General features: G+C 39.3%; 1 long non-coding RNA gene across 8 annotated transcripts in view; it reads right to left on the bottom strand.

The window, feature by feature from the left end:
• The window catches only part of LOC108448343, a 36,377-nt gene extending 20,327 nt beyond the window's left edge, over window positions 1–16,050 (bottom strand). For 2 of the 8 annotated variants that reach the window (XR_001864208.1, XR_001864209.1), the window contains exons 1-7: window positions 15,851–16,050; window positions 15,554–15,609; window positions 14,957–15,084; window positions 12,423–12,483; window positions 11,285–11,389; window positions 10,392–10,556; window positions 10,042–10,173 (exon numbers count right to left, since the gene is read on the bottom strand). This is a non-coding gene — a long non-coding RNA (uncharacterized LOC108448343). Of the gene's footprint in view, window positions 1–1,051; window positions 2,784–7,959; window positions 8,073–10,041; window positions 10,174–10,391; window positions 10,557–11,284; window positions 11,390–12,422; window positions 12,484–14,956; window positions 15,085–15,553; window positions 15,782–15,850 lie in introns of those variants that run through there. The other 6 variants (XR_001864207.1, XR_001864210.1, XR_001864206.1 and 3 more) reach the window with 5 other exon arrangements.
• Window positions 16,051–16,058: the final 8 nt, after the last annotated feature.

Below are 16,058 nucleotides of genomic sequence, written 5' to 3'. Positions count from 1 at the left end.
GGTAAAAAAGATTCCTCGGCAATCACAAGCATTTCATGAAACATTTCAGTCCCACTACTACAATAGTCCATTTTAAGATAAAAAGAGTTATATGAATTATGGGCTGTCTCAGAGAGCTGTGGAGACTCATTTGCACTTAGTTCATGGTCAGGGGAGACATGTGACAGTCATTTGGAGGAGGCACATCACTTCTGAAGCTAGGACTGAGAGCTCAGCCATGGCTTGACACTGGGCTGCTGGAACAGGGCACAGCTCTCACACCTGGAGCTGCACCCACCTTCACTGTGGAGCTCAGCGATTGGATCAGGGCAAGCTGAGGATCTTGGAAACTATGTGGCTGGCACTTTGCCTCCTTGACCTATGCACACACCAAGCACTCCACTGCAAGTATAGGCTAACAAGGGTAAGAAGGAGTTTGACTGAGGAGCCCAACATTTTCTCAGCATACTGCAGTACAGAGCCAAGTCAACTCAAAACTTGACAGAAGAGCAATAGCTTTCCCACTATGTCTTATCATAACTACTTTGTTTTCACACAGAATTATAAAATATTAGCAAAGTCTAAGTTTGTGCACATTCCCAAATGTCTCTTTAAACCTGAGCCCTGGGACCCCCCCTGCCTCATCCCTTCACATTACTATTCACATTACTATTTTTCAGACCCACAGTTCAGGGAACAGCCGATGCGGGCCCTGATCTGAAGACACTGTGACAAGGTAGTGCTGCCAAGGATAAACAGCCAGGGCAAGCAGTCCTGTACAGTGCCTTCTGTACAGTATGGCCACTGCATATTTCCTCATCCTTTATCATAAGGCCAAATAAAAGATAATGGATGCCACACAAACTGAGCTGGAAGTTCAGTCCTTTCTGTGACTGAGCTGTGTTCTTTTCACCTGGCAGTGCCCCGACAAGAGATGTCAGCAGTATTGCTGCTCTCAGGTTTCTGACAGATCAGAAGGCCTCTTGCTCTTTGTATGCCCAAGCCAGCAATAGGAAGGCACCTACAGTCCACAGCCTTCACACAAGGGTCAGTGCTGAAGGAACTGTTTAGTGCACTGTTTTTCCTCAGTATGTCTTTCAGTACTAAAGATTATCCATACCATTCTCATTTTGGCACAGGGAATATCAAGAGCTTGGATGCCTCACCAGACTCCAGCATCTACTGATTCAACACTGTAGAGAAGCAACAGCAGCCACTCCTGCTGGAGGTGTTCTCCCTTCTCCATTCAAGGCAGCCCATGTGTCAAAAGCAGTTCTCCCGAGGCATGTGTTGGCTGAGGCAGCCTCGTTGATGAGTGAAGTAAACAGTGTGTTCTCTAGGTAATGGAAACGCTTGTACCATTCCCACACCTTGACCAGATACATTTTCCTGAAGTAGGTGTCTGTCATGCACACACACTCACACCAGGTCTCTCCCCTCATACTGGCACACACAAGGAGTAAGTCAAACAGCACAGGTTTATTTTGCATTATCCAGGATGACCCTGAAATGTGAATATTATGTGTAACAGATCTGCACAGCTTTCTAACACATCCAATTTTTACCACATCCGAGAGATGTAACTGCACCTGCTGAAAAGGCGACACACCAGGGCCAGTCCTCAACAACCCTCTTGTCAACACACCACCCTTCCCAGACATGATGTCTGCACAGCTGGTCTCTGTATGCCCTGTCCTTTCATCAGAGTGACCCAGGGTGCTGGATAACTAATATTTGATAACACGATTAACTTTCGCTGAAATAAGTCTGGGTGTGCTCAGGGAAACAGTTCAGTTCGCTTCCCTAGCAGGGGCTATAACCTTCAGGAGAGAAGGAGCAAGCAAGCGTGTACGAAGCCTCCTTCCTTAACCAGCACAGCTGCTGACAAAGGAGCCTGTATCTCTCGCCTTCTCTGAAGTTAATCCCAGCAGTTTAAAGCTGACTTGTGAAAAAAACATGAATCTGAAGTTACTCTGAAATGCTACTCCAAGGACACATTAGTTCCACTAGAGTCAAAGTATACACCAGACGCAATAGGTCAAGCTCTAGTCGAAGAGATTGCACAGAAAGTAAGAGCTAATAATTCTTAATTTGGCATAACATGACATTCCCAACAGCTTCTCTCTCTCCTTCCAGTAATTGTATCTTGGCAGTATACATATTAAAAAAATCATTGCACAAAAGACATGTGCTGTTGGGGAAAAAAAAAAAAAGACAAAAACCGAAGCACCTTTCTTTGTGTTGTGTCATTCCAAAACCTGAAGACACTTTCACTGAAAGGCAAAATATGCTGATCAAACCACAAAGGGTACAAAACCTCATTCGTTCCTTATTTGTTTAAGAATTACTAAAAAGAAACATTTTTGCAGGAGGCTAAGGCAACAGTAATTTAGACAATAATAAATTGAGCATTGTAAGAATAACTAGTCCATTGAATAAAAGAACACTGGCAAGAAACTTTTCACATGGCATTCAACAGACATTCAAATAAATGAATGAAGCATGCAAGTTAAATTACTTCAAAAATAAAGACTTTCCAGCAGTTTACCATAATGACAATGTTCTATAGCAAGATACAATAGCTCTTTGTAGCCTAAAAATTGTCAGTTTTATTTTACAAAGATGACTTCCAAAAGCATCTTGTCATGATAATTGAGTTTTTAGGAAAAAACAACCTGTCATTTGATAAATAGATGAAATTAACTGTCATTAAAGCCACTTAAGCACTCCTCCTTCCTGTTATCCTTCTCATCTCAGCAGTAACTGATAAGATTTCAGGGAGGCTCAGTCATTGATGGCAGGATCTAGAAAAGAAACAATTTTGCATACAGTTATCATTCTCATTCACAGCTTCTAGTTATTGTATTTCACTAACCTGCACTTAATTGGCTTCCTTCTGCCCCTGGCATGAGTACAGTGAATCAGGTACTTCCCACAAATCACTGCTCACTGTTAACACCTTACACCATGAAAATATTGAGGTGGTTGCAATCCTACGGTGTTAATATTACATATAAAGGTAACAGTAGCAAAATCCTGGTAACAGAGTCCCATTATCCACCAACTGTGAGTTGCTAATACCAGCCAGTGCTTTAGCCAGTAGGGACCAGACATTACTCATTATCATGCAGTTCATTACTTACGGGACATGGTTGAACTTGAGCCTGTAACTTCTGGAAAATGTACCACTCGTGCACAGGAACACACCAATGAAATAAATGAAGGACCAGATGCAACAGTTACAGCAGAATTAGTGAAGAGGCAAACTACAACTGCACACTTCCTCCCCCTGTTCCCCTCCCAAAAACATTATCCAAGATTTTGTCTGAGTAAGCAAGCAGCTTCAAGAGGAAAGGAGGACGTGGACTGGGTAAAGAAAAAGCTCTGAGCCTTGCATATCCAGACTAACTCTCGTGCAACCCCAGGAGGTTGTGTGCATGGCAACCCCACTTCCAACATACAGAGTAATTAATTGTATTCCCACACTAAAGCTACCATGGCACACCTCCACCTTGGCAGATTTCTAGCTGGCTTGAATCCTTTCCACCTTCCACATGCCAGGTTCCTCACACCAACTGGCCCTCGGTGACAGCTGAGTTTTTAATGCCATACAATACCTTGATGCAAATGGGTTTTGCCCTTTTTCCCACCTTTTGCTAGACTACACTGCCACTTAGTCACTGCACTGACATAACAACTCCACCTTCTCTACTGCAGCGCAGCTGTACATCCACTGACGTGACAACGGGAAGTGAGGGGCTTCATCCCTACAGGAGCAGAGCTGCCTTTCAGTTTGCAACCTGCATCATTTTCATGCCGAGGACAGAGCATATGGTCCTTCGAAGGGACATCAAAATAAATATGACAGGTCAGTGCAATCATCATACTGAATGAATTCAAATGATGCCATATCTAAAATGAAATGTGTGCACATAATAAAGATTCAAATGACAAAAAAATTCCCCTACCCTTTATCCCTCTCTGAATTATTTATGAATTCTGCAACTCCAGCTGTTGCCACCAGCCCAAGGACATTACTTCATTTTGGGAATGACACTTCATATTAAAAGATAAGTTAACAAAAAAAAACAAAAAAAGAAAGGAAAAAAAGGACACTGTGGGCTTTTAAAGACCACAGAAAAGCAGAATACATCTTTTCCAAGCTTTTACAAAGGAAAATAATCAACAATCAATTCTGTTCATGTTTCTCAACTTGTTTCCATAATTCCAGACACAGATTTCAACACTCATGCAAGTCAGCCATGCCTTTTTAACCACTGCAGTTAAGCAAGACCCTCAAAGCATCTTGGATCCCTCACATATTTTTATAGGGTTATCTCAGTCTTACAGTTCACCATAAACCAACCATATGCCAACACACCAAAGACTGTGATACTATCAGCACTACTGACAGCTTTTAGTACATAAAATGGTCCTTCCAAAATAATGGAATATTTGCATATATGGAATAGCTTTTGAGAAAAGCAATAATTTGTTCACAAATTTAAACAAAAAGGAACAACACCTTCAAAGTGTAGTTTAGGGCTCAAGTAATCATGACATTTAGATGATCAAATTCTACATAGGGCCATCTGCCCACTTGTAGACTGCTCTGATTTGGGTTCTATCACATATTAGTTCTTAGATTTCAAATAAGTAATTTGGCAATGGGAAGGAAGCAGCATGGAGAAGGCTTAGCCAGTAAGCCCAATTTCCATCACCTCTATCAACATGCTCTCCTCCTTTACTTTAAACTATGAACTTGTTTTAGTTGGCTGGTCTGTAGAGCAGATAGATAACACAGAAGCTGAGTAAATAGGAAAAAAAAAAAAATCCACCATTGGTTTTGGTTGCTACTTTATTCATAATGGAATCGAGATCTGAATTGTTACACAAAACCACCCACTACAAGAACATACTGATGCACTGTGTTCCCATCAGGTTTGAAATTAACTGAAATGAGTCAAAATTTGCAAGTTGCCAAGTGCTGAAGGACATACAGCCCTTAAATATTAACCCTTAATGACTGACCAATAGCCTCATCTCAGCCACAAAGGATATTATTCTGTTCTCTACCCATGATCTTAATTTCACAGCGTTTTCTACTTTTACCTAACTGAACAGCAACTGAGCTTGTTCTAGTCCTGGGAGATCCCAAATGCCACAAGAACTTTTAACCAATTAGTGATTTAGGATTGTTTTTTGTATGAGGCTTTTATTCTCCTCCATAATCACCTGAAAGTGGACTAACAATTGTCACAGTTCTAACACCAAGAGATGTGTGAACAACAGAGCTTCCAAGGTAACATCATCAGACATCTCCACTATCACCCAAAAAGCCTCGAAGCCAAGAATGCACCATTTGCCTTTAGTGCCAAGCACACGGTTCAGGCCTGAGCTGGAATGCCAGATATTCAATAAACAAACTCATCTTTGGGAAAGGCAGCAAAGCAAGAGCTGTTACCTGGCTTGCAAGTGAAAAACGCCAATGGCTTGAAAGCAGAGCCCACTTCGGTTTCACTTCCAGCAGTACCTCCAGCAGTATCTGCTGTTACTCAGTTTGGTACCATGAGCTCATGCAGTGTTATTCAGGAAAAGGAGATGTTGTTAAACCAAACATTTATTTGCCCTTCAGTCTGCACCAGAGCTGGCACCCAGCCCTGAACAGTCTCCCTCTTCCTCGCTACTGTGGGAAAGCTACCAAACAAGAATCCTCCCCTTCCATCTCCTGCTGTTGGCCAAAAAAACATAAAGGTACAGAAACAAAGAGAACAGGAAGAGAATTTGAGGTGTGTAAAATGCCACTGAGCAGGAAATTAAGGTTCAACATTGTAACATTTGTAGATTTCTTGTAACATTTAACAAGAGACCCAAATTCTCCTGTTGCCACGGCTATATATTTCAGTTTATTACTGCCTCACCATTAATAATTCTCCAATATTTTGGAAATCCCAGGTGCTATGCACAAACCCTCTCAAAACTACAATTATTTACAGTTGCAACCCACTCAAACGTACATCGCTTTTTTTTCTGAAAACTAACAAATTAAAAACAGGAACATATCTCACATTCCAGGGTTGCCATTTAACTCTCAATGCCACAGGTTCTCAAGTGCCTCCTGAAATAGTTTCTAGCTGTGCTAAAGGAATGACATTTGGAAAAAATCACCTGTGTGCTGATAGGAAAACATCCTTCTGAAGATTTTCACAAGCTAGTTGCATGCAATTGAAGTTAGTCCTCAGAAAATAAGGAAAAGTCGCCTTCATGCCCAAACATGCTCACTAAATGCTTCTGGCTATGACATTATTTCCTAATTGACATATTATACACAACACCTCAAGAAAATATCTTTTTGTCTATGTCTGGATTACATGGCTATTTATACCCAGTGCTTCTGCAGAGCCTTCCCAATGTTGCACAATACTCTTGAATACAAATGACCAATTGATCCTTTCACATGATAGGGTGGGGGTTTTTTTTAGCGTTCAATACTTTTAATGTTAAAAAAAATTGTACCTCAACATGGTCTTTAATCGAATCCTTACCCTGAACAACTGAAGTACATTCGTATTAATCTATTAGATGCTTTTCCACACCACACCTATGGCACTGCATAAATTACTGTAATTTAAATGAATTACTGCTTGAGAATTCTCATTTGGTAAAAAACATGCGGTGTTACATGTTATGGAAAGAAAAACATGCATTAGGGTAACTAAGTTTTATAACACAGTATATCTAGGTGCTCATAAACCAGCCATTTTAAACTGTTGAAGGACAAGAACATTAGCTGATCACACAGAAAACACATCAGTATGTCAAGAAGTCAATAATATGAAATTAAATCTACAGTTTATTTAGATATATTTCCATTCTCATATTCAGAATCCACATTAAAAATGCCATTAGGCAAGCCAGAGAATATTACTGCAAAAGACATTTACACCAATAGTAATTCTATCTCTGCCCTGGATAACTTGAATTTTCCTCTTTAAGCGTTTGATCTACTGAAACATGAACTTGGAGGAAAAACAAAAAGAAAAACATAAAAATCCACTGAAGTTCTTTTGTTACGTTATTCCACATATTACTAATGTTTAAGGATGATTTGTTTAAGACTGCACATTTCAACTACCTAACAGTAAAGAATGAAAAGCTTCTTGCTACAAGCTAAAAAGAAAGTCTTTACCATGCTCCTTGAAGAGCTCATTTTCACATTACTCAGGCTTCATTATGCTGAATCAATATTCGTTTAGTCACTGGGTTATTGACATATTTTAAAATAAAAGTATACCCTTCAGCTACTGCACTCATTACGGGTAATTTGTCTTGTCAGGGAGCAGGGAATATTATCCCAGTCTTTCAGGGGCTGACAGCCCATGGAAATACCTCCCCTTGGTTACAACTGTAAATAATTTTAAGGTAAAATATTGAAAAATCAATGACTGTTTCCTGCAATCTGTCACAAACAAATCAATCATAATCTGCACAGCCAGAGAGTATGATTTGAAGGAGATGAGAGCAGATGTAATTCTTGGCTGGAATCTCTCATTTCAAAATCACTTCACATAATGGTATCATCATTTAAACACTTAGCAGTCACTGCAACTGCCACTCATAACATCTAGTTGGACAAAACCACAAGGAAGAGGAGGAGAAATGCCACTGCTGTTATGTAAACAAACACTTTATTTCAATGGTTGCAACATTAGCGAATTTCACAGATATAACAACAAGGCTTGCCCCTCCACTAACGTCCCAGGTGCTTTTCCTTCCCAGTGGAAGACTGCCTATAAATTAGCCTCTCAAAATGCAAAGCATTACAAATTTTAAAACCAAACTATGCTTCACAAAAGGTGAGAAATAATATCTGGTACTAATACTACTTCTAAAAATATTTTTCATTCACTCCAAATCACGCATAACAGAATTACGTATCAAATTCTTAAGAGATTAAGAAAGGAGAATTATCTGAGGTACCTTTGTCTTTTTAAGAGCAATAAGGACTTCAATGCTTCTTTGTCTTCTACATATTATATTTCACATCTAATTTTCATTAAGCACACACTGACTCAACTTTAGGGTAGGAACCACTGCAAAGTACATGGGAAAGAAAGTCATAACCTACATAAATTAATTGCTAAAATATTTTCAACTTGCATTCAAAGATTAAATGTTGTATATGGAATTACATCAGTATAAAGGATCAATTTATACATAACGAATTAACTACTGCATTCAGAATGCTATAAACTGACCTTTGTACATGTGAATAAATTGTGTAAAACTAATCTATTTTTATGGAGTAACACTAACACTTAGACTAAAATTATTTCCTCATTTGTCCCCCCACCTCACTACATTTTCACCACAACACTACAGTGTTTAAAAGAATTCTCTGCAGATAAAACAGGATAAAACTGTTGTGTAACTGCAACCATAGGCCTAAGCCTGCATTTCTTGCACAAACAAAATTTAGAAATGCTCATGGAGTGTTTCTCTCTGGAGTCTGTAATTTGAGCTCTTAATCTTTAATGTGCAGAGCCCGTTATCACATACTAATTTTAATCACATTAACCTTAGCGACTCCTAATTCTGAATATTTATCTTACAACTGTGAGACTAAGAAAAAATTGCAATCAAAAACATTAAATTATTTTCTCTTTTCTTGAAAAAAATCCCTTAATGCTGTTTGTAAAAATGAAAGAATAGGGCATATTGTACATCTAAGTAAACCTCTCCCAGGTTTGCCTTCCTTTAAAGCAAGCTTTAAGTCTCTTTATCTTCTACATGGAAAACACACATCTCTAACTCTTTATTGATACACATCAAAACCATTATTGTTTGTAACAGCTGGACAGATTCTCTTTCTTAGCAAAATAAATTATTTAAAAAAAAAGAAACTGAAGTCTTAGGCCAGAAGAAGCAGTTAGTGCCTTAGAGGCTAACTAAGTGTAAGTGTAAATATCAGCCATGAAGAGAATCAGCTTATTGTGGGGAAAGGCCACTCCACAGCGAAAGGAAGCGGGAGGAGGCAGTGGGTGAGGAATTGCTAAGAAACAGAGTAGCTCCTAGAAACGAGTTGCAGCTCCCCACTTTTTACCTGGATGAGATCTATAATGAAGCAATCCAATAGACAGCCTCAGGCTCCTCAGCCCTTTCAAATCTCCTCCCTGGCCCAGTGACACTCACAGAGGGAAGCCCTGCTCACTACACTAAGCCATTGTGTGAGGGAGAAGAGCAGCGTGTACGGAACGCGTCGGCAGCTTCCGCCTGTGCCATTCCCCTGAGCCAGGTTCTCATTTCTTGTGACAATCACCTAATTAGGTGGGTCAAGAATTGCAGAAGATAGAAGAGATTCATTCTTCCTACATACCAGTTCTCCTATTTGTAAAAATGAAGGCAATGGCTCTTCCACTCCATTGTAAGGCACTTAATAAATGTTAATAACAATTAAGTCAGTCACATCTCCCAGACAACACTGTCAGATCTTTTTTTGCAGTATTTCAGAACTATTGGGCTCAGGAGGGAGCTCCCACAAGCTCCAGACAGAAAAGGACTCACGAATTCCATCCTTCAAAGCAAGAGGTCACAGAGGGCTGTGCCACAGCAGACATTTCACAAGCCCTGAGGAGCAAGAGTAGCACATGCCGCTGCACTGCAGATGTTTATGGGTCAGCACTGTGAGTGCAATTTCCTGCTGGACAAAGCATTAAGATGCTCTAACAGCTAGTAGGACCGTGAAGTCTTTCTGGTTAAGAAGTTGAACTAGATTCAATTTTTTGAATGAAAAGATATTTTTTATTCCATCTTTATCAAGAAACAAAACAACTACTGGTTATGGAAACAGCTGTAAAAAAAAAGACACTGGCTTAAAGAAAGCTACTAACATTTCTTCTAGTACCCACCTTCTCCATTTACTGCTCTCACTCATAATGTTCATTTAAGTCACTGGCATATGTTCATTTACTTAATGCAGCTCCACACAATCACCAAACAATATAGCAATGCCATATTACACCATGCAACATTACTGATATTACACTATTAGCAATACTCTACCTAATGAAGTTTATAAAGTCTTCACGTTTGGGCATTACGGAAAGATGAAGAATCCTGCTTCGAAATAGCTCCTGCCTTCCAATTCTGCTCTTCCCTTCTTCAGCATTGCTGAGACCATCTCACTGAGCTCATCTGGGGAGGACAAAAATAGAAAGAAAAGAACATACTTATTACAGTTCTTGTCACCTGCACTGCGTGACTTTCTCAACAGGAACGGGAATAAAGTTGACGTATCTGGAAACATTAATTCTGCATTTTGTAAGTGACTGAACCCAGCACCACAAAGGAAAGTGCCCCTACTGTAATGCTTTGCTTAATGAATCATATCATACTCACAGCAGATTACTTACCATTAACTCTGAACAGGACTTAATATGGTTAAAAAGACTGCAAGCCCAGATGCATTCCAGCTTTGTACTAGGTCTCTTCCCATATTCAGGCAGGCACAGGACAGGATGGACTGCTGGGTTCATTCTCCCTACAGTGGGCCTCACTGCTTCTCTCTAGGATGCAATCTATAAAGATTAAAAAAAGGGACATATGGAGAATGAGGGATGGAACAAAAATACAGTATTTGTCACTAATTCAGACAGCATGTTTCTCTGACAAACAAGGATTACAGACTGAGCAATGCAAGGATTTCTTCACCCATTGATCCAGCACGTTTGTTAAATCCCACAGACACTGTGTTAGTATCACATCCCACTGGATGATGTTCAACCATGCATGTTCCAAGAGGCACACCACAAACAGGTGCCGATGGAAATCAAAGATCTGAGGAATGTGAAAGTTTAATGGCATTTTGCTAATGAACCAGTAACAGCATTAATAACCTGCTCTTGGTCAAAAGCACAACAGTCTAAAAATTATACAAGCACGAACACCATTTTACATCTGAACATTTCTGAGACAAGCAGAGCTCCTGTTAGGTAAACTGAGGCTGAGGTTACATGAACAAATCTAGGTCATAGGATGTGCCAGAAATGCAAGAAGAAAACAAACCCAGGTCTAGCCCCTTGCCTGCTACCAAGTTTTCCCATCCCTTCTCAGCCAGTCTAAAAGTCTCTCCACCCTTCTGCAGCCTCCACCTTCTCAAAGAACTACCTGGATGACCTCAGCTTAAGTTTTACTTAGGGACACAGCAACACAGTGTATACTACAGGAAATATCAGCAGAATTTTAACTAAAACAATAAATCAAATACTGAAATAAACTTAAGAAAAAGCATAAAGGAAAAAAATACCTTTAAAATTACTTTTGAAACTTAGGCTCTACAGAGCTGTCCTCTTCCCAAGAGACATTCATGGAACTTAATGCCTAGAGGAGCTGGGAGACAGCAAGGTCCTTCCTAGATAAAAGCCAGAAAGTCAGCACAAACAAAGTAATTCTTGCACTGCCAATATCATAAAGAAGTTGTAGGCACCTTTTTATAATGACAGAGTGCTCTTAATAAAAGCTTCAAGCAGGTTTTACAGCTGCATATTATCCAATGAAACCAGTAATAAACAGCACTGTAGAATTATTTAGTGCAACTCCAATACGCTGAGAGTCTCAACCTCGGTTTTATTTATCACACAGGCTAAAATGTTAGTTCTTGTCTTTAGAGTAGCAGCCAAGCCTGTAGCTATCTTTTATCCCAGCACACTGCCATCTGGATATTGATACTTTGCTCTGGGATATGAAAGAAGAGCATAGTTACCTAACACAGCTTGATTGAAAACACAGGACCTACATATTATACCATGCATTATTCTACACAAAATTAAATCTGAAGGGCAGGAAAATTTCTGTAGATGTCATCAGAGAATATTTCAGAGGTAAATGCTGTGTTCTTGATCCGCACTAGAAATGCTAAGAAATACTGTAAAAAAATATGTGCTTACGAAAAGAAAAAGCTCGTTTTTGCTCTGTTGGGGAAAAAAGAAATTGCTCAGGAAGGTGCATCTCCTTCTGGAAGAGCAGGAGAGTCATCAGTCACATGTTCATTAGTACAGTAAACTCTGTTATGGTGATCCATATTCACCTTGAAAGGTCCAACCGGTTTGTTTTTCTCCTCAAGCAGTGATTTATATAATAATAAAAAAAAAATGCTAGTTCTACAAATACATTCACATTAATCTGCAAAAATCAGCTTCAAGAATCATCTACATCTGCATTACCGACATTAAGGAATACAGACTAAAAAGCTCTAATATTAATAAAACCCTGGAAATGATAAAGAATTCCTTGGGTGTAAGGCCAGAAAGGCTACCTGGCTTTATGCTTCAGAGAGGTACTGCTGAGCTCTTGCAAACACTGGTCATAAAGACTGCAAATATATGTAAGTAAAGCAGATAAAGAACAAAATCTTTGGAACACAACACTGCTATTAAGTCACCCACCTCTAACACTCACACCGGAGGCCAGGTTACAGCTACAGGAGCTCCAACCATGCTGCAGCACCTGCAGGCAAAAGAGAATTTGCCACCATGAGGGAAGCTATGGGCTCATGTACATCCCATAAAACGGCACAGGGAGCCACAGCCATCCTTCCCACTGAGCTGCTCCTCATTTGCTGTAGGAGCCAACTAACAGTAGATGTGGCTTGCTTTAAGTGAAAAACTTGTTTCAGACATGAAAGAGAGCAGTTTTTTATTTTTTACTCAGGGTCTATTTTCTGCATATGTCCATGGAACTGTAAGTAAAATAAACCCTCAAGACATTCTTAACTTAGTCCATACTATGCCAACAAATTCAAGCAAATAATGGCATTTAAGTTAATTACAGGAAACTTCAAGGAAACTGAAATACAGTTTCAGGTTCTCCCATGATACTGTCAAGATCTTTGGAGTTACATGCTCAATACAATAACTAGGTGCTTGAAAGGCTTGTCAGCTGCACTTCTGTATTTCATTCCACACACTAAAAAGGTTTGCTGAAGCAATTTAAAAAAAAAAAAAGACTGGAACTGATAATCAGGTTTTCTTTTAGCAGACAAGAAGAGATTTAACATAGACAGGCTTGGAGAGAAAAACAAAACTCTAAGCTACCTAATACCCAAGTGCTAGGGACGGAAGAGTTGTTCTTGGTGTTCACGAGTTTACACCTCGCTCTCAGACCACAAACACAGAGAGTGTGAACAAGGAGCATCTCAGGCAAAAGAAGCGCAGGCAGAAAAAACAACAGAGCATCTGAGGGTGTCTTGGCCAGAGAGCTCCTTCAGGGACCCCTCACCCAGGCTGAGAGCCACAAACACTGGCACTTCCACTGCGCTGCCTGACCCTGGAACTCCCAGCACTGCACCTGAGGGAAGCAGTGTCTGGTGGGAAAGGGCCCCTAAGTTTTACAGCCAATATTTTACATGCGATTTTTTAGCTCTTACCCAGTTAATAATGTATTGATTTAACACACAAAGACACAGGCCCCTCCCTCCTCTTTGCAAGCTAATTAGTTTTACTTCTATGATAGTGCAAAGATGAGAAAGAAAATTTTCTTTTCTCTTCGTGCCTAATTTAAAAAATGAATATTCACATGTATTTATTTTCCTCTGTTATGAGTTGTTAATACTTTTAAATATACTGTACAAAACATCTCTTCTCAGATGTTTCCAGCAGCAATTTCCACTACCGAGTCTCACAGTTTTTTTTTTCATAGGACAGCTTTAAATGAAACAAGATATCTTGTAGGGGAAATACTTTTTAATTTTTTTTTTCTTTAAGAGGATTCCCTTTAGCATCACATACAGATCTCCTGATAATATAGTCACAAATTGAACTGGAGAAACAAATTATTGAGTGTCTAAGGTCAGGTATTCTGATAAAGAAATATCAAAAAGGTTTCGACAAAACAGCCTCCTTCTCATCTACCCCTGTAAAAAGAAAAAAAAGTTGAAATGATCTCCTAATGCATCTCCCTTCATAATTCATGCTGAAAGATGACATTTTCTCAGGATCTTAATTAAGATAATGATGAACACCTGTGTCGGCATTCTTTGGCAAGACAGCATTATCCATCATAATCTTTTAAGTACTCTCAAAAAAACCCAACAAAATCGCATGACGGAACCAATCTGTTGCCTCTCCTCGCACTAAGTTTTACATCTCAGACACACAGGAGAACGATTAGATCTTTAAAGACTGCAATAAAAACAGGATCGTTAGATTTTAAAGTTTCAACAGAAAGTAGCTATTAAATTAATTAAATTAAGGTGTATCATATCCAAGATAGCCAAGTTTAACTCCATTCACTACAAGCCACCTGGAACCAAACCACTTACAGTTAGAGCCTACTAACAGCTGTACTTTTAAAATATAGTTTGCTGTTACTTTCAGGAACATCCTGCCTCTTTTTAACCTCCCAGAAAGAAAATATTCTCAGCTGATCCCTACTGTACATTCATGCACTAATTTATTAAGCCATTTTATGCTGTACCACACATATTTGCACACCCTCAACGAAATTATGCAAAAGAAATCAATGTAGAAAAACAAATATGCAAGTTCAAATATTGCTACATTTTGTGCAGTCATCTCAAATCCAAGTTCCTCTCATGCCAAAAACCCTGCTGGAGTCCAACTACTAAACTAACCAAAGACCTTTTAAACAGCTTTGTGGGATCAGCCCATCAGATTGAAAGCTACAAAAATAGTGATTCTAATTATTTATTTATACAAGCGGAATCTAAATTCACATGCTGGAATTTAAATAAAGTGAAGAGCGCATAAGCAGCCTGTAAATCCTTCCCACTGTTAAATAAGATTTTAAGGGCAAGTGTTTTCTCTATTACATTAACAATTTATCTTCCAAAAAATTATGAGAAAAATATACAAAGTCCAGAATTTTAATATCAACTTGCACTGATATAGTTTCACTGGCAGCTGCAAAGTACACAAACTCCTGACACCAAGAATCCATCCATACCTTCAAATGCACATACCTTCACCAAAAATGAAGAGAAGTAGCAAATGTATTCTCAAGCCCCACATTTGTTAACAGAACTAATGAACAACATAGGAGTCTTGAAACAAACTTCTTATTTCCCTTCGATCAAATGGCTGAAAAGTCCTGTAAAGCAGATTAGTCTTAGGCTTTCACATTTTAATATGCTGCTATCAGAGGAAAAGGCTGCTGTGACTAGTCATTCAGTAGAGCTATCAGTGTGCAAATAAAGCAGAAAATAGAGACATCCTTAAGAAATGAGTCTCAAATTTGATATAAAGTGAAGGTGACAACCACAGCGATAAAACTATAAACTAAATGTTTCAAGATCTTGAATAATTATCTACAGTTCTTTTAAAATTGCAAAGAATATAAAAGTAGCATAATACAGTGAGAATGTCAGTTTGATAGGCACTTACAATCCTGATGGCATAAGAGTCCTATCACTACGGTTTATTAATCAGCTCTGGTATCATGTTGCAATGCATGAAAGTATGCATGAACTCACCACAGTTTCCAAAATGTATGCCTACAGAAGAAAGATTAGTGGAACATCAGAAATAAAGAGGGTAATTTTACATGATGTTAACCTTACCTCCTCTTCAAAAAAGTCAGATGCCATGGGAAGATGGTTAAAACTTCTGCTTCTTCCTACAAAGAAAGGAGCACGGAAAAGCAGTTAGTTATTCTAGTCACATATAAAATGAATGTTAAATGTATAAAACTCGACCAGATGATATCTCACTCCCCGAACAAGGGGGATTGTCAGAGGATTATGACAGAGAGCTTTTGAGTGGAAAAAGAAATGCAGTGCTCCAGAGCGATCGCTAAAATTAAGCCGGGGACAAATACCGGTGACACCGTGCAGCTGAAAACTGATGAAAGTGCACACCTGTGTGGATTGAGCATGTAAGCGTGCGAGCCGGGGATGGACCCGTCCCGTTTACCGGGGCAGAACCACATAGAGCTTAAAGAGACGAAATTCCGCACACCGCACATTAAAAAACTAAATTAAAAAAAAAAAAACAAAAAAACAAAACAAAAGGGGGGCGAGGGGGGTGCAAGAGGATAGAGGGAACGGCCAGACCAAGCGCGGCTCG

This window comes from Corvus brachyrhynchos, unplaced genomic scaffold, assembly GCF_000691975.1.
Source record: "Corvus brachyrhynchos isolate BGI_N302 unplaced genomic scaffold, ASM69197v1 scaffold26, whole genome shotgun sequence".
NCBI classification, from domain to species: Eukaryota; Metazoa; Chordata; class Aves; order Passeriformes; family Corvidae; genus Corvus; species Corvus brachyrhynchos.
The sequence above is the reverse complement of the archived record's forward strand: the minus strand, read 5'-3'. Positions and strand labels throughout refer to the sequence as shown.